The sequence below is a fragment of the Atractosteus spatula genome, chromosome 11, assembly GCF_055471065.1.
Source record: "Atractosteus spatula isolate fAtrSpa1 chromosome 11, fAtrSpa1.hap1, whole genome shotgun sequence".
NCBI lineage: Eukaryota > Metazoa > Chordata > Actinopteri > Semionotiformes > Lepisosteidae > Atractosteus > Atractosteus spatula.
The window spans coordinates 7,822,946-7,843,552 of record NC_142716.1 but is presented as its reverse complement, the minus strand read 5'-3'; positions in this window follow the sequence as shown (position 1 = coordinate 7,843,552).

The following is a 20,607-nucleotide window of genomic DNA, read 5'->3' as shown; positions in this document are numbered from 1 at the left end:
TAGGCATTTGTAAGAGCATGTCAGTATAGTGGTAGATATGATTTCTGAATCAGGTGATATTAGAAATTACCAGCATGTAATTTCACAATGATCTAATACGCTTTTAATTGCAGTTTGGGACATTTTGTGTTTGTTTTTGTCTTATGGGTTTGAATTACCCTCCCTTTTTAAAAGTTTTTTATTTTCTGATAATGCCAGCAATCGTCTCCCATTAACCTTAGTCTTTTCAATTAGAGAAAGTGTGGAGGTGATTGTAAATAATACTGAGTAACAAAATAATATTGCTCTAGATAAGTTTGAGTAATACTCGCCAAAAGTGAAAAAAGAGCCCTACCCAATGTGTTTCAGATCTGCCCTCTCATTAAAATAGGTAGAAGTCCTAGGATATTTCCTTATACAATTATCAGCTTGAAGAGTTTTGTTTTTGAATTTTGCAAATCGCTTAGCCCTCAAACATTGTTGGACAGGGAACAAAAACAACGATTCACTCATAACAGATAATCATAATTGCCTTTCGCAGGCACACATGTTGAGTGCTTGCCAAATTGCAGCAGCATATATAGTATATTCAGCCATCTCTCTGACCTTTTGGGAGGCCATGTTTTTATAGAAAAACAGATCACTGAGATCTTCTCAAAGAGTTATAAAAACGTTCATAAGTATTTTTCAACTACCAATCAAAAACCACATTGTTCTGAGAAATTACTTTCAGATGGGCCTGTAGATAGAGGAGTGCAATTGTTCCTAGTTGAACAGACAATGCATGCTTTTTATCTGCTTTGGCTCACATTCAAGCTTGTCAGAAATTATCTACATGAATGCATTATGTAGTTTCCTCAAATATTCAGCCTGAATGCCCCAGTGTAATGTTTGAAGTTGCACAATGTGGAACCCTACTGCCTCTCCTAAATGCCTCATGAATGGACAGTTTAAAAATGTAAAGTGGTTAAAAAATGTATCCAAATGTTTAACAAAATCCCACTAGATTGTGAAAATTAAAACTAATGGGCCAAAAGAAAAGCACTTTTTTTTCCCGTCCCATTTGGGTCTTTTGAAAACTAAATCCTTTCACATTCTTTAAAAATTAAAGTTCAAAGTACCCAAAGGTTTTCAGTGCAGGTGCAGATGCCAGGAGGCAAGACACATTGCCAATTGTAAATTCACCTTTTCAGTACTGGTTAGTAGTTTTGACAATCATTGCTATCATTTTTAATATAGCTCATTTCTTTGGTCTCTGCAAAACAGGGATTTGAATTTATTAACTTAAAGAAAGCTAATGGATTTAGTCATACAACTACAAAATTAGACAAGCTTCCAGCTAAGAAGAATATATCAACTATGACAAACCACAACAGCTTAATAGGAAAGGACACCATTGTGTTAAACCGAAGAAAAGGTCAAAATAATCTGATAACAATATTAATTGGTGAACTGTATATTTCAAATTTCATGTTTTTAGAATCTGCTCAGAGAAATGCTCAACTCTGATTATTATTTTAGTTTAAGGATATGTTAAAAAAATATGTCACAGACCAAAGATCCCCTTTCACAACAAGAAAAAACTGATTTGTATATTTATTAGTTTATTAGTATACGGCGAATAAAAACGGAATGCATTTTCTATGTGAGGGAAATACGGTTCACAAAAAGATTTATGACAGCTAAATAATGGCATTTCCAACTGGCAGCACCTTAGTTACAAGTCTTAATCAAGAATAATGAAAATAGTTACATTGATGGCTTGCAGTGATACTATATATTCAAGGTACTGTAACTTATTTTGGTGATAAATGCAGTTTCTCAATGACTAGAATATTCAAGTACATAATCAAATATTACTCCAAAATTAATTAGGAATATTTTGTTCAAGCTGGAAGTAGAAACATATCAATGAGCAAAATGCTGGCTTCAGCTGTTCCCATTTATCAACGACATAAATAAATACACTGGTCTTTCTGTCCTGAATATCACCTATTTGTCACTGCTTGTTACATGTCTGGGAGCCTGTGAAATGAGTCACGCTGCAGAGTAGAAATGTGATACTTTTTCCTTCCAGAAAAGGACATTTGGCTCTCACTTCAGAGCTTGGTGTCTCACAGTATCCCAGAACTGACGGAACGCTAGACTGAAAGACATACACTGAGAGATGATATGAAACTTGCACCAGTCCTCAACATACTGTAGCAGTCAGTAAGGAGCGTTGGTGCCAGTGTTCAAAGGGTTCAACAGTCCTCACTGACCATGCAAGAGACTGGATAACCTTTGCTCAAACCTTTTGCTGTAGCAAAATCAAGCCCTGCAGTTTTGAACAGATCCCACACTTGGTTGTCTTTTAGCTGCAAATGTTCAATTTCAGAGTTTGTATGCACATATCTGTCACTATCAGGTTTGCTCAGATTTTTAAAATAATTTTCTCCTCTTCTCATCCGTCTCTGTTTGGTGATGGGTTCAATCCCAAGCCAACAGGTACAATTCCTAAACTGCTACATGCCATCAGTGTCATGTGATACAGATTTGTACCTCTCGTAGGCAGCATAGATGCCATTTGAGTTTTAACTGAGTTGCTGCCACAAGTTGATGCTCTAAAACTTGGTGAATCTTGTTTATGAATTGTTTGTGGAGTCATAAGAAGATAAGAAAGGTTACAGATGAGAAGAACATCTGACCGGTTGAGGTCGCTTATTGATCCAGCTGGTTCTTGAAGGAAGACATGATACCAGCTTTATCACACGGCTGGGTAGCTTCTTCCACACTCCCACAATCCTTTGGATAAAGAACTGCCTCCTGTTCACGGCTTTAAACGCACTTCCACACAGTTTCCAATTCGGTCCTCTGGTTTGTGTTTCACTTTTCATGTTAAAGAAGTCCACTGCATTGATATTGTCAGTGCCTTTGAAGATTTTAAATACTTGTATCAGATCCCTTTGTAGTTTTCTCTGCTTGTCTCTGTTCAAGGTCCAAAAGGTTAAGTCTGACAGTGTAGGGCTCTCCTTTAAGTCCCAGAATGCACCTGGCTGCTTTTCTGCGGACTGACAGATTGACAGCCTTCTTTGTCCCAGAGCTGTCTTTCAAGTCTCTGTCAAGGGCCGAATCTGTATTTCCTTTGATTAGTGAGTTAAAATTAGCTTTACCTGTATCCATTCCTTCGTTTCTGTTGTTTTATAAAGACAGTCCACTCTACAGGCTGAGAAGGGCAACATGGCCTTTTGCTCGAGAGATACATTTTTATTTTGTTTCATGTATGTGTTAAAATGGAATTGTTTGTTTCCTACGCTCTGTCCCATGACCCTGGGAGCCCACATGGCTACTTTAAAGAACATTGGGGATTTGACACAATGACTGAAGCGTGGGAGAGCAAAGATCTTGTCGTGGAACTAAAAACCAATCTTCTCATACAGGCATTCCCATGAGTTCCTGGGAAGCTTTTATATAAATATAGAAATAATAAAAAAAAACATTTTAAACCTGAATGGACTTGATATTTTTATTAAGAATTCTTGGGTTGAGTATATTTTTCAACATGTTTTAAAAATTTGCAGAGCTACAGAAATACTTTTTTTAGGTGATGTGTGCTGAACACAAATGTACAGTAAATGGACGTGTTTTTTTCTGTTAACACCCAAATTCTGAGCGAATTCGGAATGAGGGTGCAGTGAGGCCTTTCAGCCTCAGTTCACTTTGGGAAATGAGCTCTGCAAGGACTCATCTGAAATATTATAAGTGGGGTTTTCATATTTTGGGATTGCATGCTTCCTGAAACGGATTTAACCTAAAAGAAACTTGGGTTGACCAGGCTGCCAGTGCACTTTGGTAGCACATCTGTTAATCAGGAGGAGACGCATTGATAGCATGTGTTCCTAACGGAGTAAACTACCTCACAAACAATGGCTCACAGTGGGGGTATGTACTTCAAGCGTCTTGCCTGAGGTCACTGGCTGGAAAAGGGACTGTTCTGCAGGAAACCTGTCTTGGACGTGGGGAAGGATTATTGAAAACAAATGACAAGGCAGTGAAAATAGTAAACATTGCTCTTGGGCATGCACATACTCTCACTCTGACTTTTTGTTTTTGGTTTTCTGGGTTTCGCCTGGAGCACTTTAATTGCTGAGCTGACTAAGCACCAAAAAGTGCTGGTGTGTGTAGTCGCACTGTAAAAGCTAAGTGTGCATTTCCATTCCACCAGCTTTCACAGCTGGAAATTAATAGCAGTGGCAATAGTGGGAGGAAAATTACATGTGCAAGTACATGCTAATTCATTCTAATTTGGTATAACAAACACCTAATTTAATTACATGAACTGAAGTTTAACAGTAAGCCACCCAATTAGATTTTTGTGTTTTTTTAAAAAAACAAACCTTATTATATTCTGGGGTTTGTTGTCTGCAACATGTGGAACTATGTTACTGGGGCAATTTTTACCTCTGGAAATCCTGTTCCTCATGCTGGTTTCAATTCCATAACCTTTCAGATCACAAAATAATGAGCCAAAATGGCTCACACATGCACATTATGCCCGCTGAATCATTTTCCACCAAACCAATTTACTTTCATGATTAAATATTTTTTCCAAGTGAGTCACAAAGCCCAGCCAGTTTTCTGGGCCAGCCCGGGGAACCTTACAGTGTGTGTTCTGGTGTTGGAATAGCGCAAAAGGAGAGCCATTCCATTAAATCAAGTAAGACTTAAAAAAAGAATGGCTTTAATAGCAGGTATTTCCTGTCTCTTGATCTAGGCAGGAATAACACATTTCTCTCCACAGGGTTCACCTTATAATAAGTTGTGGTTTGTTGCCAGTAGTTTATTATTCAATTTTTAAGGCAGCTCAGTGCAAAAAAATCAAGGATTGCAGCACCAATTTGTGGCACATGAGGGTGTCTGGCTGAAAAAAAGTTGACGGCAGAAAACATCTTCAGCTTTCAATAATGCTCACTCCCACACAGTGTGCAGCTTACAAAAAGTGGCTGCAAGCAAATTTGAACTACTCAGACATTCTTACATGAGGTAGTTTTTGTATTCAGGGAGAAGAAAACAGGATGTGAATTTTAAGACCGCACTTTAGGAGTTTATAGCTAAGAAACCTTGTTCTGAGCCTTGTATACAAGATGAACATTGAAAATCCTGCAATAAATTTTGAAGAAAATATATTGAATTCATATGTGTCACGACCAGTACTTAACTGTTTAGGTGAAATTAACAGGGCCATTTTCTGGGCGTTTCAGAGCAAAATGTGATGATTTCTCACAGTGTTCGCGAAATGTTAAAACTTAAGTTAAAACTTAAAAACAATATACACTGCTATGCAAATGTCTCAGCTAATTCACGTTCAGAAGCTAGAATATATGTAGGTTGAGAGCCAGCATCAGTGTTTCTTCTTTTCTAAAAACTTTGTTATACTAACATATTACATTACATTAACATAACATTAACATATTAACATAAACTTTACTATAGCTATAATCAGCTATAGTATAGCTATAATTAGGCATTATCAGCCAAAGTGTAGTGTTGTCTTAGCTAGTCTGTCATATTTACCAGTCAAAAGGCTTCATTTTACACTGCAAAATACAACTCTATCAGAATTAACTGTTTCAGTAGAAGATTTTTACAGCATTGTTAGAGCCAAAAATGGAAAGAAATGAAGCAAAAGTTGGCAATATTAGCTTAGGAAAATAGAAAAACTGTAATAAACTGTATATTTCAGCATTACTGTTGACCACATAATTTATAATAAATGATCTGAGAATGTTTTTATTAATAACGTTCAATAATAAAAGAAAACTTGAATACAGAAGCATATTATGAACATGTAATACATTTTTAATAATATGCTATAGCTTGATATAATGATAAATATTTGAGAAATGCCTATAAAAGTATAAGGCTAATTATTTAACATGGCACTTTTCAAGTCAGATCCTGAACCACAAATTCTGAAAAATAGTGCAGACAAGGAAATTAATTGAATGTAATTCAAGATGATATGTGGTCTTTACAGAGAACGTCTACGAGTGTGTTTTTACTCTTCTGTATAGTCATTTTGACTAATGTCGTTTTATCAAGTGCCTTACTAGTCAATGTTTTACTGAAACAGCTCAACAACAGCTCCCTTGGGAAGTTTCAAGTTTTGTTCTTTAGTGTAGTGAAATAACATGGGTCATAAACTTGATTTCCGTTCATTATCTGTGTAAGTGGTGGTTACAGGGCACTCAGAGAGAGATTTGAAGTTGATTAGAGCTACAAAGAACAGATTGTAGCATCAAAGTCAGGGAGGTGGTTTTCCAGAGATTATGGCATTCTTTCCTATCATTTACATACTGGAATGTTTTGTTTCTTCTAGGTGGAACCTAGTTTTGGTGACCTGTGTCCACCGTGGATCTGATCCTTTATAACATTTATAATTTTCATACCCAATAAGTGCCATATTCATTAATTTTCCAGAACTCAAGAGCCCCAGCAATACCAGTGATCCTTAGTTTTAACCATTTTCCAGCTCCCTATTCCCTAATGAAGAATATCAGGCTTAATCGTTAAACTGTATCCCAGTCCTCACTCTCCTTCTCCAACCTTATCTGTACTCTAATAAAATTGTTAATTTAACATTTAAAAACTGGCACACATAGTTACAAAAATCTTCAAAATCCAACCACGATAATAAAAAACAAAATACTTATTCTTCATTCTACCATTTCCCTTACCACTAACAAAAAAAAAACTCCACAACTAAACACATTTAGCTTTAAATGAAGATTTTACCTTCAAAGGAAGGCATCGTGTTGTGGCAGTTAGTTCTCTGCCTAATAGTTCTTAGGCCCTAGTGTGAGTCTGGATTTGGGACCTTCCTCTGTGACGTTTCCAGACACACAGTGAGAAACACAATGTTCTCTTGATACTCAGCACTGAAATCATAGGGCATTTTTGTGCTTTAACATCCATCCAATGTTCACCGTGACAGTGGGGTTTCCACAGGTTTCCAAGGAAACGAGCATCTCTAAACTGCCTCCCGTACGTGTGTGTAAATGGATGTGCTTGACAACTAAGGCTCCAAAATCACAAAGGCCCTTTGAGGACCTCTAACTGAAAAAGACATTACCATATAATTTGGCCCCAGTTATAGATTTAGGGGCTAGGGCAATTTGTTTGCTTAAATCCCATTTACAATAAAGATGATTCTTAAATTCCCTTTATGGCTCTAACGTAGATGTAACCCCTGCATTAACCTTACATTAACCTTAAATCTAAACCTAGACTTAGCCTTAACCATAACTTTAAATACATCCCAAATGTCATCCCAGTCCTAACATATCGTTAAACCTGCCCTTAATAAACTGAACTAACCCTAATATAATGCTCAATCCCACAATTCAGCCACAGTCTTACTTCTAGCCATATGTCTACCCATAACCATAACAATAACACTAACACATTGTAACCTTAAACACGCACTATGTATACCATACCACACAGTACCATTTTATGTGATATATTATGCTACACAGCCCAAGCTCCATATATTACATAGAGCTGCTCTAGGTGCATAACACAGCCCTAGAAGCCACAATCCCAATTGTAAGATAGGGCTGCAACACAGTTCAGTGTAGTTTTAAAATAAGCTTATGACAGATGGCCATCAGAACAAGCAGAGAGACCCCATGTTCCTCTGCACTGAAATAATAGAGCACTTGTTTGCACTATAGTACCCTGAGACACAGCATGACCAGACGCCTCTGTTGCCATAAATATTGTTTTTATGTAAACAGACATACTTGGAAAGAATGTCTATTTGATTACCAGCATGCACTGAATATTTCTGATCTCCAGAAAGTCCAGTTTTGCAATGTCCAGTTGTCACATCTCTCTCATTGACCCGGTCTATCTTATCTTTTATCTTAGTCAGGTTTAAACACACTGGGTCACGTGGCTCAGTAGCACACAGGTACTGTTATTTTGACGTGTAAGAAGACCAGTTTCTGCACTAACTCCATCTCCACATCTACAATCAGTCTAAAGATAAACTTTGTGCTACAACTAACCTTAAAACCAGCCCTGTCCCTAAAAACACCCTAATACAAACATAACCATGCCAACTGAAAATCTAATGCAAACATAATAATATCAACTAATTCTTGAACATAAACCTAGCCTTAACACGAGCTCAGGCTTGAACCTAACATTAACCTTAACTCCCCAACATGCTGCACATCAGCTCTTGTACACTAGACAGGATATTTTCCAGCGTCATCTGTGGCTACAGCCAAGAAAATGTATGATTTTTGTATGTTTTATTAACACATTTGTGAAATATGATTTTAATGATGGTTACAAATGGCAGGACCGCTGTCTGGTAGATGAATACTTTGGAGCAGTTTATGAAAAGGCCTACCATCCTGGCAAGCCTTTTATTATTAACGCAATGTGTAAATAGTTGTGGTGTGCCTGTTATGAGTATTGCAAACTCATTCCATAAACCCTTGATTAAATCACTGTCCTGCGGTTTCGTGTAATTAAATAAAAGGCACTTTTAAATAGACAGAGTCTAAGTGACAGGCAGACAGAGACACAGGGTGCCAACGACCACGTCTGAAGAAGGATTTACTGTGGGTGTTACATTTTTGCATGCCTGCATGTTGGCTCTCTTTTCTAATTCTCTTAAAATGTATTTTTTAACAAAATTTTAAAAAATAGTGGATGGTGATTTTTTATTATTATTATTATTATTGACAACCACTATTTTGGCCCCATAATTCAGAACATAATAGTGCTCCTATTTGCTTCATTTTAAAGCTTCAAAACCAATATTAATTCATATGAAACCTTTACTTAACTGGATGAAACAGAAACATCCCAGTCTTTCACTCCTTATGTACTAAAAATCAACAGAAACCTAAAACTTCACAACCGCAACAAATTTTCAAACTACAAATAGCAAAGACTGAATATAAAGAAATTCCAAAATGTGCCAGGTGCACTGATAAATACTGATCACACACAACATACTGTATATGAGTTTGTTATGCTGATTAACATTTGGAATGTTAATTGGAATGAGAGTTCTCTCACAGCATCCACAGCATAATTGTCACGGTCTGTGTATTTCAGTTATGTAGGAGCTAGATTCTCCTGGCCAGACCATCACATGTGGACCCCCCCATCAATTAGACTGCTGTACACAATTATCAGTTCATCTTTCTGCATGTTTGCATTTGTTGATGTCCAAAATGCATGCTACAAAGAGAACTAGATGTCTCACTACAGAAGACTTCACTCCATTGCAGCTGAATCCACATGAGGTGTTCCTGCAATATACCAATGGCACGAATGCTCTGTTTTTTGATAAGTGAGGTATGCTGGCTCTTTTCCATGTTTATCCTTCTTGATTTGCACCAGGGTCAATGTTCATCACCTCATCACCTGTGCCTTATTAACTGTCCAACTAGTGAGATTGGTTATGCAGCAGTTACTAACATGCATCACAGTTTGTCATCAGAATCCAAAATTCCTTACCTTTCTAAAAGCTTACAACCATAAAATGAGTGATACTTGTCTTTGCAGATCTATTGCAAGGCACAGAAATGCAACATGCTTCAGATAATCGTTTGTTGCATTATTAGATTAATCCATGCTTACAGCATAGAGTAGAGCAGCAGGTCTCTGGTCTCAAAACTGATGGGTTGTGAGTTTGAGTCCCTGTTGGAGACCCTGCTGTTGTACCACAGGCATGAGGCACTTTGTCTCATTTCTTCCAGTCCACCCAACTATACGAAAGGGAAATGGCATTGCTGTCCATGTAATTACCTGCAGAATATGCACGATGCCATAACAAAACTGCTGCATTAAAATGTGCTCGTGAAAAAGGGTTAACTCTCACAACAGAGCAATGCCATTTTTATATTTTAAAAAGAGATCTAGGCAACTTTGGAAGATCCTAGGGGGTATTTTCATGGGAGTATCTTGTAACAGCGTGATTGTTTTGTACTCTGCCAGTCTAGAAAGTCTTTAATGCATAAATCATGAGCCGTTATATACAGAAATTAAGCAAAATTCAGAAAGCATTGCGATATTTTATAATCTGAGCAAAAGGTAATTTCATATTAAATGTTTTACTCTTGTCTGTCCTGGAAGGAGTTAAGAAATGTTGTTCATTGTCACATGATGTTAAGAATACCGACAAAACTTGATCCCCTAGAATCCACATCTTGCCTGCAGATGTGGCGATACCACAAACACTTCAAAGTGCCTCTCCCTCAGACCAGCTCAATATTCTGACGCCAACTGTAAATGTCCTGGACACGCAGAGTGGAAAATATTAAACATTTCAAACAGCCTAGATACTGCTTCAAAAACATTTTATGACAAATCCTGGGTGATTTAGAGAAAATTGCAACAAAAGAGTTATCTCCATGTCTTGTTTCAAAACAAGACCAAAAAACCAGACAGTGTTAGTCTTGAACAGCAGCATGCTGTGTTAAATGAACCTGTTTAGTGAGTGATTCAGGCATCTAAAGCCTACGGAGTGTTCCAATAACGCAATGATAATTCCATTCCTGGCTTGTATATCGTGGGACAATCTCAAGACCTCTTAGGTATTTCTTAATATTTTCTTAAGTTATGCTTGGAAATGTGTCTGGTGTTTTGAAGAAATAGGAAAAAGTGAGCCTTACTGAAAATGAACCTCAGAAATGAAGCTTTTGAAGTAAAAAAAAAAAATAGCATAGTGTTGAGTTGTTTATGAACTCACCATAAATAAACGACATGCTCCTGACTGATTCATTTCATCTGTCAAGTGTGTGATAATGGCAAAGGTTTATTCTAAGGAAAATTTGGAAGTTATTTGATCAGCCCATAAGGTGTAGAATACAACATACAGTATAAAAGCTATGTCCTACATGGAGTAATACTGTACTTGAAAATGGATAAATGGATAAAACATATCTGTTATCTGTTCTCTTTGTCAATGTTTAATGTGAGTTAATTAAACATGCATTCCGACCTTACTTACAATGTCCTAAATAAAACATTATCAATTTGTTTTTCTGCCACTGGAAACACGTGAAAAATGTTTTTGAAAATCAGATGTAGTCTATGTTTTAACAGTAGAGATTTTCTGGAATTGAATTGTATTTTCTTCTTTTTCTTTGACATCTGAAGTAACTTTGACCCTGACCATTGCTGCAAGGAGAACAGCAAAACAATCCTTTGCCACAAAACCAATGCAGAAAACCTTTGTTAAATCAAATCATTAGAAACAGAATAGCTGTCTGTTTCCACTGGAGGTTAAGACAACAGAATGCAATTATGAGAACTCAGTGACTGAGTCATAAAATATAATTTTATTCAAGAAGAAATATGTGATATTTCCTAATGAGCATGGTGCCAGATTAAAAAGATTAAAAGCAATACAAGGAAAACATGACATTCTTGTGTTCTAATTCATATATTTAAAAAGATTTAAACTGCTAGTGAATGAATAAGCCCAGTCATTTGAATACTCATTTATGTCCTCTATAAAGTATAAGCCATTTCTGTCACTTTTGTATTAAATAATCAAAAAAAACCCTCAACTAACTAAAGAAATAGGTAATTCGGTAGAGCTTTAGTCTTCCAAATGAGCTACACACATTGTCGATACAGTGTTAGTAAAGCCAATGAATTTTTGCATGCTAAATAAAATTATGTAAATGACATAAACCATACTTCAGATAGCTTACGATCTTGTTTAGAAAAGGATGTGTTGATTTATATCATTACTGTTAACATTATTAAGTGTCTGGCTGTAATTTATGGACAGTGGCAGTTTCTGCAATGTAGGGCGGGTTGTTTTATTGTCACACAAACGTAAGGCACAATCGAAGAAGAAAACAATTCTGTAAACAGTCAGTAAAACCAATAAAACCAGTCAGAAAATTCTGCTCAACCTTGTTATAGTCTGAACAACATCCTTTTGAAAAACTAGGCCCAAAGGGTATAAAAAATGTAGTTGAGCAATCAGTTGGCTCAGTATTCAGAACTTCTAATAACTTGCAGCCCCGTGTTTGACATGTGAAAGAAAGAAATGATAGGAAGCTGAATAAATGGGGTTTAAGATTTAAAGAAACATTGAAGAGTCAAGGTAAATAAATCTGTTGGCTGATGAAACCTGCAGTAACTACAGCTGGCTGGAAAAGTTACTCTTATCTTTTACCTAGAAAGTTTTGACAAGCACTCTCACCTCCCAGCAATTAGTACCCAGACCCATAATTCCACTCTGACTACTGGGCCATGGGATCAGGGATCAGAGGATGTGTGTGGTATTACTGGATGATGTTATTAGATCTGGGTCTTTAAATTACTGGTGATTCACCTGGGTCTGGAAAAATGAGGTGTGATACTCTCTCTCTTTTTTCTTTCATCTGTGGCAGTAAAGCAGACAATTTAAAAGAAAAAGGAAGAAATTAACCTTCAAGATTAGCCCAGGTTTACACCACATACTGCGCTCTTTATATTAACAACCAACCAATTTTAAAAGGTGAAAACTATAATTTCCTTATTGGCTAAACAAAGTTAATTTCCTGTTTTGTTGCAAATGATCCGTTTGTTTAAGTATGCCAGCATGAACCTTATGCATGCTTAATATTGCCATCCAATGTAGTGCAGAACTTTAGAAGTATCAATGCGATAGAATCGTTATTTCATAATTGAGTTTGCTGATGTTTTGGGGATTTGCAGTAGGAAAAATATCAGGGAAACCATTGACAAAAATAAATTAATGGAGTGTTGGCTTTGCATCTGTTCAAAATTCCTTGAATTCTCTTGAGCATATTGAATGACCAGATATAAGGAATTGCAATGTCCTTAAAAGACACAACGGTTTTCTTTGTGTACTGTATGTATGATAATGTTGGAGGTATGAGCTGAATGACTCAAAAAGTTCATTAAAAAACAGCACCACCTCCAAGATGGTACACATAAAAATACACGTCTAGATGCTTTTTACTGTTTCTTTTAATGCTTCTGTGCATCATATCTACAGCATAAAGATCTTTGTTAATCTGTTTGACAAATTGCCCCTTGGAAATAATAAAGGTTCTCTCACATTATCAGCCTGTAAGACAGGCTTGTCTTCAAGGCCAACTGTCTCAAAAGTCACAAAATGTGCAATAATAAAGTTTATTATAATAAAAAATGGTCTAAAAAGTGGGTTATTTTGGGAGTGCTGGACTGTGTACCCCCATTTGAAAGTGGAACTGTGGCAAATGCAAAAACAGCTTTAAATGAAGATCTGCTTCAGGAACAGTATTTATTTTCAAAAACAATGGTCTTTATTTTCCCATTAGGAGAGCTGCAGGCATATTGCCCACTGAATTTAATAAGAATAGGAGGGGCGGTTCATCTGCATGTGTGGGCCACACATGTGCACGGTGCTAGTTGTGCAGTTTAATATCGGTATATTCAGGCACAAAAAATCACTTTATTTTCTACATCAACAGTGATAAGAAATCCAGATAACTAACGAGTGATTATAAAGCTAAGCACTTTTTTTCAGAACACGTCCAAGTTTTTCTACCTAACATTGTCTGTTCTCTTATTTTGGAGGATACCCTCTTTTCCAATAAGCAGATGCTTCATTTACAAGGATATTAAGATCGTCTCAGAAGGTCACATTTTAGTGAACAGCTCTAAAAACGACATATGATAAATCCAGGATAGACTCTTTATGCAAGTGATTTGTTATGGTCAGAGAACTAATTCTCTGTGATGTCTAACAGAAATACAGACATGGATCACAACAATTTCTGTTGTTTGTGCTTCAGAGGAAGTTGTATTTGATTATGCTGATGAGTCTGGGAGATGGGTGTGAACCCACAAAGACAGCTTTTGTGGGTGGCAGTTTCATATGGAATGCATTTTTTTTTCCAGTTTGCCAACTCACATTACAATTATCATTTACACTCAAACATTGCAATGGAGATCCAACATAAGAACACAAAGGCCTGTGGTCAAAGTGAAAAATAGATGATTTGTAAGCACCACAGTCAGTTAGAACTTACTGTTTCCAAGCTGCTGTGTTATTACAGTTCTAATCCACTAAAGCTGCAATATTCTTTTGTTTCTTTAAAACATTTATGAATGTAACTCAACAATTTCTAAACTTAGTCTGTGCAGAAACGCAAACAGTTAACACAAGACAATACCTAATAATTCAAACATATGAACAACAAAGACTCCACTAACATTATTATATATCATTCTATTTTTAACTATGATCAAAATAATAACCTTTTCATTAGAAGAAGTTAACATTTAATTAAATGAAAATATGCAGAACATATTGGCTAACTGTTATCCAATAACAGTTGGATAGTGTCTGTATCCGCTGTGTATTTCTGTCGATTGTCCAAACTGCAAAGTGTCTGGTCAGTGTGGAGACCATGAATTCAGTTAGTAGGCAAGTTAGAGGAATAAAAACAATAAGCTAAACATTTCTACTGTTTGAGGCAAGACTGCTCCGCAGGAAAAAGGACAGTTGTTTCTGATCACTGTTGGTATCTTTAGCTCAGAATCTGATAACCACCACTTGTTACAAATCCACAAAGGGTTGATACGGGAACTACAAATATTACAGGTCTCTACTTAACTAGGGAATGATCAGCAGAAGAGAGTTACTTTAACCTGAAAAAGCAAGATGATGTGTTTTGGGGATCAGGGAAGAAAAAAAAAATATTCATTTTTTGAGGGTGTCATTCTGACTCCTTTTCTTTACTGTGTTTGCTTGGGTTCAATGTAAATATCAACCAGCACCTTTGCATCACTCTAGAGTTGTTGTTTGAGCAATACTGTTCCATCCTTTTCTTGAACATGCAACTACAGCAGCATTTGTTTACCTAAATCAGATTTTTAAATTCAGTTTATTTGTCATATGCACATAAAATGCTTATTTGCATGTTATGAATGTGTTTCTGAATGCACCTGCAATCTTACACAACTATAAGATTGTTATACGTGTACTGTGGAAAACAAAATGTAAATGCATGTCCCAAGAGGGTCACGTTTTGAACACACGGAGATGTATCTACAGGACACAACTGTCTGCTTATAAAAGGTTCAAGAAAAAACTGAAATTTACTTACATTCTGAAGGGCAGTCATTTGAATCATTGAGAGGTTCCTGAGAAATTGTTGATTGTTTTTGAGCAGCGCATACCAATAACTTACTTACCCACATTGAAAAGAAAGGTACTTAAAATATACTTACCTGCTCACTACACGTTACTTTAAAATATTTGTATTTATTCACAGAAACATATGAAATACATTGTAAAATACATTTGGGAGAAACTGCAGTGTTTTCAATCAATACTCTCACACAGAGAACATAATGGGAGATGGCAACAGTAGGCAGCACTAAATGTAAAAGAAAGTTTTCTTTGGCTGTTGCATTTTGGAATATTCCAAAACATGAATGTTCCTGTGGTATGGACTCCGCTGTTGTAGAAGAGCAGTGTTTACGACGTTTAATACATTTGTTTTTTGTGAGTCTGGTGAGGTTTTTTTTTAAGATACAACATGATTATAGCAGTAACATACGCAAGAATATTTATTTAATTTAAAAAGCTTTGCAGTGACTGACGCAAAAACATGTTTCAAAACTTCAATTTAATTCAATTCAAATGAAAATACTTTATTCATCACCAGTGGGGGGGGGGGAATTTAAAATGTGTGTTACGGGCCGCATATCAACAACGAGGTAAAAGAAATGGAGGAAGTTACTGTACTTTGGCTAAAAGGGTCCGCATTTTCATTTTCATCCATCAATATGGCACTATTATTATACCTAGAAGGTCTGGTGTTCACTGGTCTAACGATTTTTGTAGTGGTTTATGTAGAATTATGTAGAAGAGGAGCCAAAGTTACAGGGTATATTTTTCCAGGCGCATGATTAATAATTAAATTAAGCTATTGTGGATAAATTAAAAAATCTATATTAATTATATTTGGAATGAGTTGGCCAAAACGGTTTTTACGCAGATTGATAACGGCAGCAAGGAAAATGAAAGGTAGTTTGGTGGCCATCTTGATTTATCTTGATTTTTGAGCAGAAGCAGTTTATGTAGAAGGCCATATCTTTCAACATAGTGTACAACCAATCAGAAGAGCCAAAAATTGCCTTGCAACTTTTGGTGCAAGTTACAAACCTGGCAGAGCTTTCCCTATTGACGCCTGCCAGGTTTCGATTGGTGTGGCGGCTAATACTCAGATTTTGATTTTGGGTCTGGCCACCATCTTGGCTGAGGCGGGATCCGAATTGTTTTCAAAAATGTAAGAGCTTGTGTGTCTGAATACCGGCAGTTTCAAAAGTGGGAATAAAAAAAAACAAATTCTTACAGTCTCAGGCTTCCAGCCACTGCCTTGATGCCTAAACATGTATTGCTAAATATGTGTGTAACCTTATTCATTTTTAAATTTGTCAAGAGTTTGGTATTTCTGCACAAACTCTAGATCTTTACAAGTAAAAACATTTACATGTTTGTCTAAAATGATTGATCATTAACTGGAATAACTGGAAATATATGGACAGATCAAGAAGTGACAGTGACAAGTAAAATCTGAAAAATAGATCTGAAGCCTTATATAGGCATCTACAAAAATGGAACCCCAGCAAACAAATTCACAAATACATTTAAATGTTGACACAAAAAAAGACCAGAAAATATCACTTCCACATAACTACAAAAGATTACCTGATGGGTGAAAATCTCTGTTTTGGCAAAGAAATACTTTCCTAAGACAAAGCACAAAACAGTCAGTTTTACAATTAAGACACAAATTAAAGACGTGTCTGCATCTGATTATATTTGTAACCCCAAATTACAGCAAAATGCTATGTCACAGGAGTTTTACACTTGGATATTACAGTAGTTAACAGACCAATATACATCAAGCATCGATATAACAAATAATAAATCTAATATAATGTGTTTCAGATGTAGAAGTGTTGAGTTGGTAATGTTATTTAAATGTTATGCTGCCACGTAAGATTTAATGTGGTGGCTCAAATGTCAAAGTACACATCACAAAATCACGGCTAAAAACATTAGTTGCGAAATGAGTTTCTCAGACCACCCTCAAAAAGTATCTGATGTGGTAGCAACACTGGTTGATATTCACTTGGTCCAAATAGAGGTTTTAATATCATTCAGATGGACGGTAAATGCTGCTGTTTTGAATGCCATGTGGTTCCTAATGATTCCAGATCAAGCTCTCTAGATCAGGGTATCAGCTGCTCAGATCTTTGAAACTAAGCCAAGATGAGTTACCCTGAAAGGCAGGGACAAAGTCAACCTGATAGACTTCTTCAGAATCAACAGCGAAACATTAGTTTCAAACAAGTTGAAACTAATCTGGAGCAACACAGCCACGCTGTTAAGACAATACCCTGGCATTTTTCAAGGAACAGCTGGATGGCAATCAAGACAGCTAGCTGGGCTGAAAGACCTCCTTCCAATTGTAACCTTTCTTCTATTTTTAAGGTCTAATTGTTCACAGCAGCTCACAAAACGCGTAAGGTGAGAGCTTAATGTGAAAACTCAAATGCAGAACGTTTTTACACATTTATTTACTTGTGCTCTTAAAATCATACTGAACAAGTCCATGAAACATACAGCCTTGTTTGTACTGCTAATTGATTGTAATTAAAGTACGAACATCTGAATCAGGGATGTGATATAATGAAAAGCACTCTTCAAAATGCATGCTTAACATTCGCTAAATGATATTGCATTGCAGTCAAATGTTTCTTTTATACAGTAATTATTAGCCATAATGTCACCTCGTTTTTTGCAATTATAAAGACAGCATCTGTATTCCAGGAGGGAATAGTACAACAAGAAAGCTGTGAATGAAATTCTGCCTCAATGCATGCCCTACGGTACTTTCTCAGTGCTAAAAACATTAACATTACGTTCATAATTTTAATTAAAATGATTTTGATCAAATATAGAATTTTCTTTAATTCAGCATTAGAAAGAAAATAAATTACACGTACAGGAATTGCAAAAGTACATCTGTCTGTTGTGTGTGCATTATGCACACCTTCCTGTACAGTTCTAAGGACAAATATCAATAATCTCCTTTGCGGATGTCTGAGTTCAGCCAAATACTTCCAATATTTCAAGGAAAGGTTTATCCCTAAAGTTTTACAAATTAGTCTGAATCTTAGTCTTAGTCTTAACTTTCCTCTTCCTCTTATTCTTCCTCTAGTTCTTCATCTTGTTCTTGCCTCTGTTCGTCATCTTGTTCTTCCTCTTGGTCTTTTCATGTTCTTGTTCTTGATCTTGTTCTCATTCGCGTTGTCGAAAAGAGAACAAAACAGCTTATGGGGAAATGGGGCAAAACAGTACAGCTGTACTGTACAGGGTGTTAAAAGACAAAAGAGAAAACAACCTCTCAGAAAGACACACCCTTTATTTTCCTGACATTTAAGCAAACTCTGTGGGCTTACTTCAATAGAATACGATTTCTCTGCAGTAAAGTTTCCACAAAATACACAAGCTGTACTTTTTTTTTTCTTTTAAGAAAGTTGTAAACATTTAATTGGGTTCATAATAAGCTCTAGGTAATAAATCGAAGCTGCCTGTGTGTGTTTGTGTGTGGTTGAAGGGTGGAGTATTAAACAATGGCTACAAATACATTAAATATGCACTAATCTTCGGGGGCAGAGATCACACAACATTACCTCTGGGACTGAGACTCAGCCAGCTCCTTTTATAATTAATATATAAAACCCTGAATAAACTATTTTCAGTGCAGAGAGAAAGAAAAAGCCACACAGAGTTGCTGTTTGTCTGCCAACTGTGTCTTGCTGATGGTTACAATTCAGTAATCATAAGCAGATGTTCATTAATGAGTTTTTAAAAGATCTCAGGGAATGAGCTGTGCAGGAGCTCAGAGTGGTCTGATCTAAGCCTGGCTGGGACCAAATAGTCGACATGATAAGGAGAGTAACAATAAATACCATCTGAATCTGAAGACACAGATAGAAAGTAACCTTCTATATCAGGAGTCCCCCAGTCCTGGTCTTCCTGATCCTGATGTCTCTCTAGGTTTTTGAAGTTTTGAACATGAGCAACACATGGATAGCTGGGAGAAGCTGTTAAAATGGTGCAATGAAGTCAATAATGAGCCGATAAATATTGTGAAAAGTTCTACTGCACTGAATATCCTGTAGATACACAGTCCCTTTAGGACTAGGATTAAAGACCCTTGGTTTATGGCACCACTGCATTTTAATATTTACATATTAAATACCCCATTTAACTTATTTGGCTGATTTTGGCTCCTATCATTTGTAAGCTTTATGATCTGAGAATTTCATTCAGCCGTTTCTTGGATAAAGCAGTGCTATCAGCTTCATAACTGGGCAGCTTGTTCCAGACTCCCAGAACGCTTGTTCAAAGAAGCACGGCTTGTTTTAAAATGCTAAAAGTACACCTTTGACAACACCATGTCTCCAAACATTCTGCTTTTGCTTTTTTCCCCAAATCGTCTAGGAGACGTAAATTACGTTTCAGCATAAACGTCGGTCTTCTCATGAAAATTGCTCAGTGTTCCTGATGTTCAAAAGTACTTGTAATGTTCCAAGACAACACATTTCCTCAATGAAATTGTTTAAAATTGTTGATGGAACCTTCTTCAACGTTCACACACCTGAAGAAGGCTCCGCAGCCATAATGTTTTCAGCATGAAATTGTTTATCTCTGGTCAAGAAAACTATATAAGAACGTAAAATGATTAGAATGCCTTTCGGCTAATCTTGCTTAAGAAGTCTTTTAAATAAGCCTTACAAATGTAATTAAATAGCAGTGTTCACGAACCCGATGCAAGTCAATTACAGGATGTAGAGGACAGGCTGAGTCTTTTATTTGGGGAATGTTGAGAAGGCAACAGTTAAGGATCTGTTGAATCTGAGCTCTATTTTCAGAAGGCCAGTTTTAAATGAAGTTGACCCTTTCACTGTAGAAAACTGTAGTACTGTACTGTGTATTCGTTTTGCTGTACTGTAAGAAAAGAGGCACCGTCTATCGGAGGAGATGTAAAACCAACTGTCCATGGTCATTAAAAATCCCAGGGCATTTCTCGAAAAGAATAGGGGTGTTAACCCCCATGTCCTTGCCAATTTTCCCCCTGGCCTTTACCAGTCATGGCCTCCTAATGATCCCCATCTATGAATTGGCTTCATCCCTCTGTTCTCCTCTCCACTGAGAGCTGATGTGTGACGAATGTACTGGCACACTACGGCTGCCTTCGCATCATCCAGGTGGGGGCTACACACTGGTGGTGGACGGAATTCCTTATTACTTGTAAAGCTCTTTGAGGGGAGTGTTCAGAAAAACACTACAGAGGTGAAAAAGAATTATTTATTTATTAATGCAGTGTATTTGGCTCTTATCATATCACAAGCCAGCCATGAATTCTGGCAAGAGAATTTCTCCCCTGGGTTGAATTAAGTAGCCGTCTGTGATTCCCCTAAGAATACAGCTAAACATAGGTGTGTAAATCAGTCCACTCTGATCTCTTGTGGCTGTAAAGCATGGCAATCAAACCAACCTACTCCAGCAGACTGTCTTACTGCTAT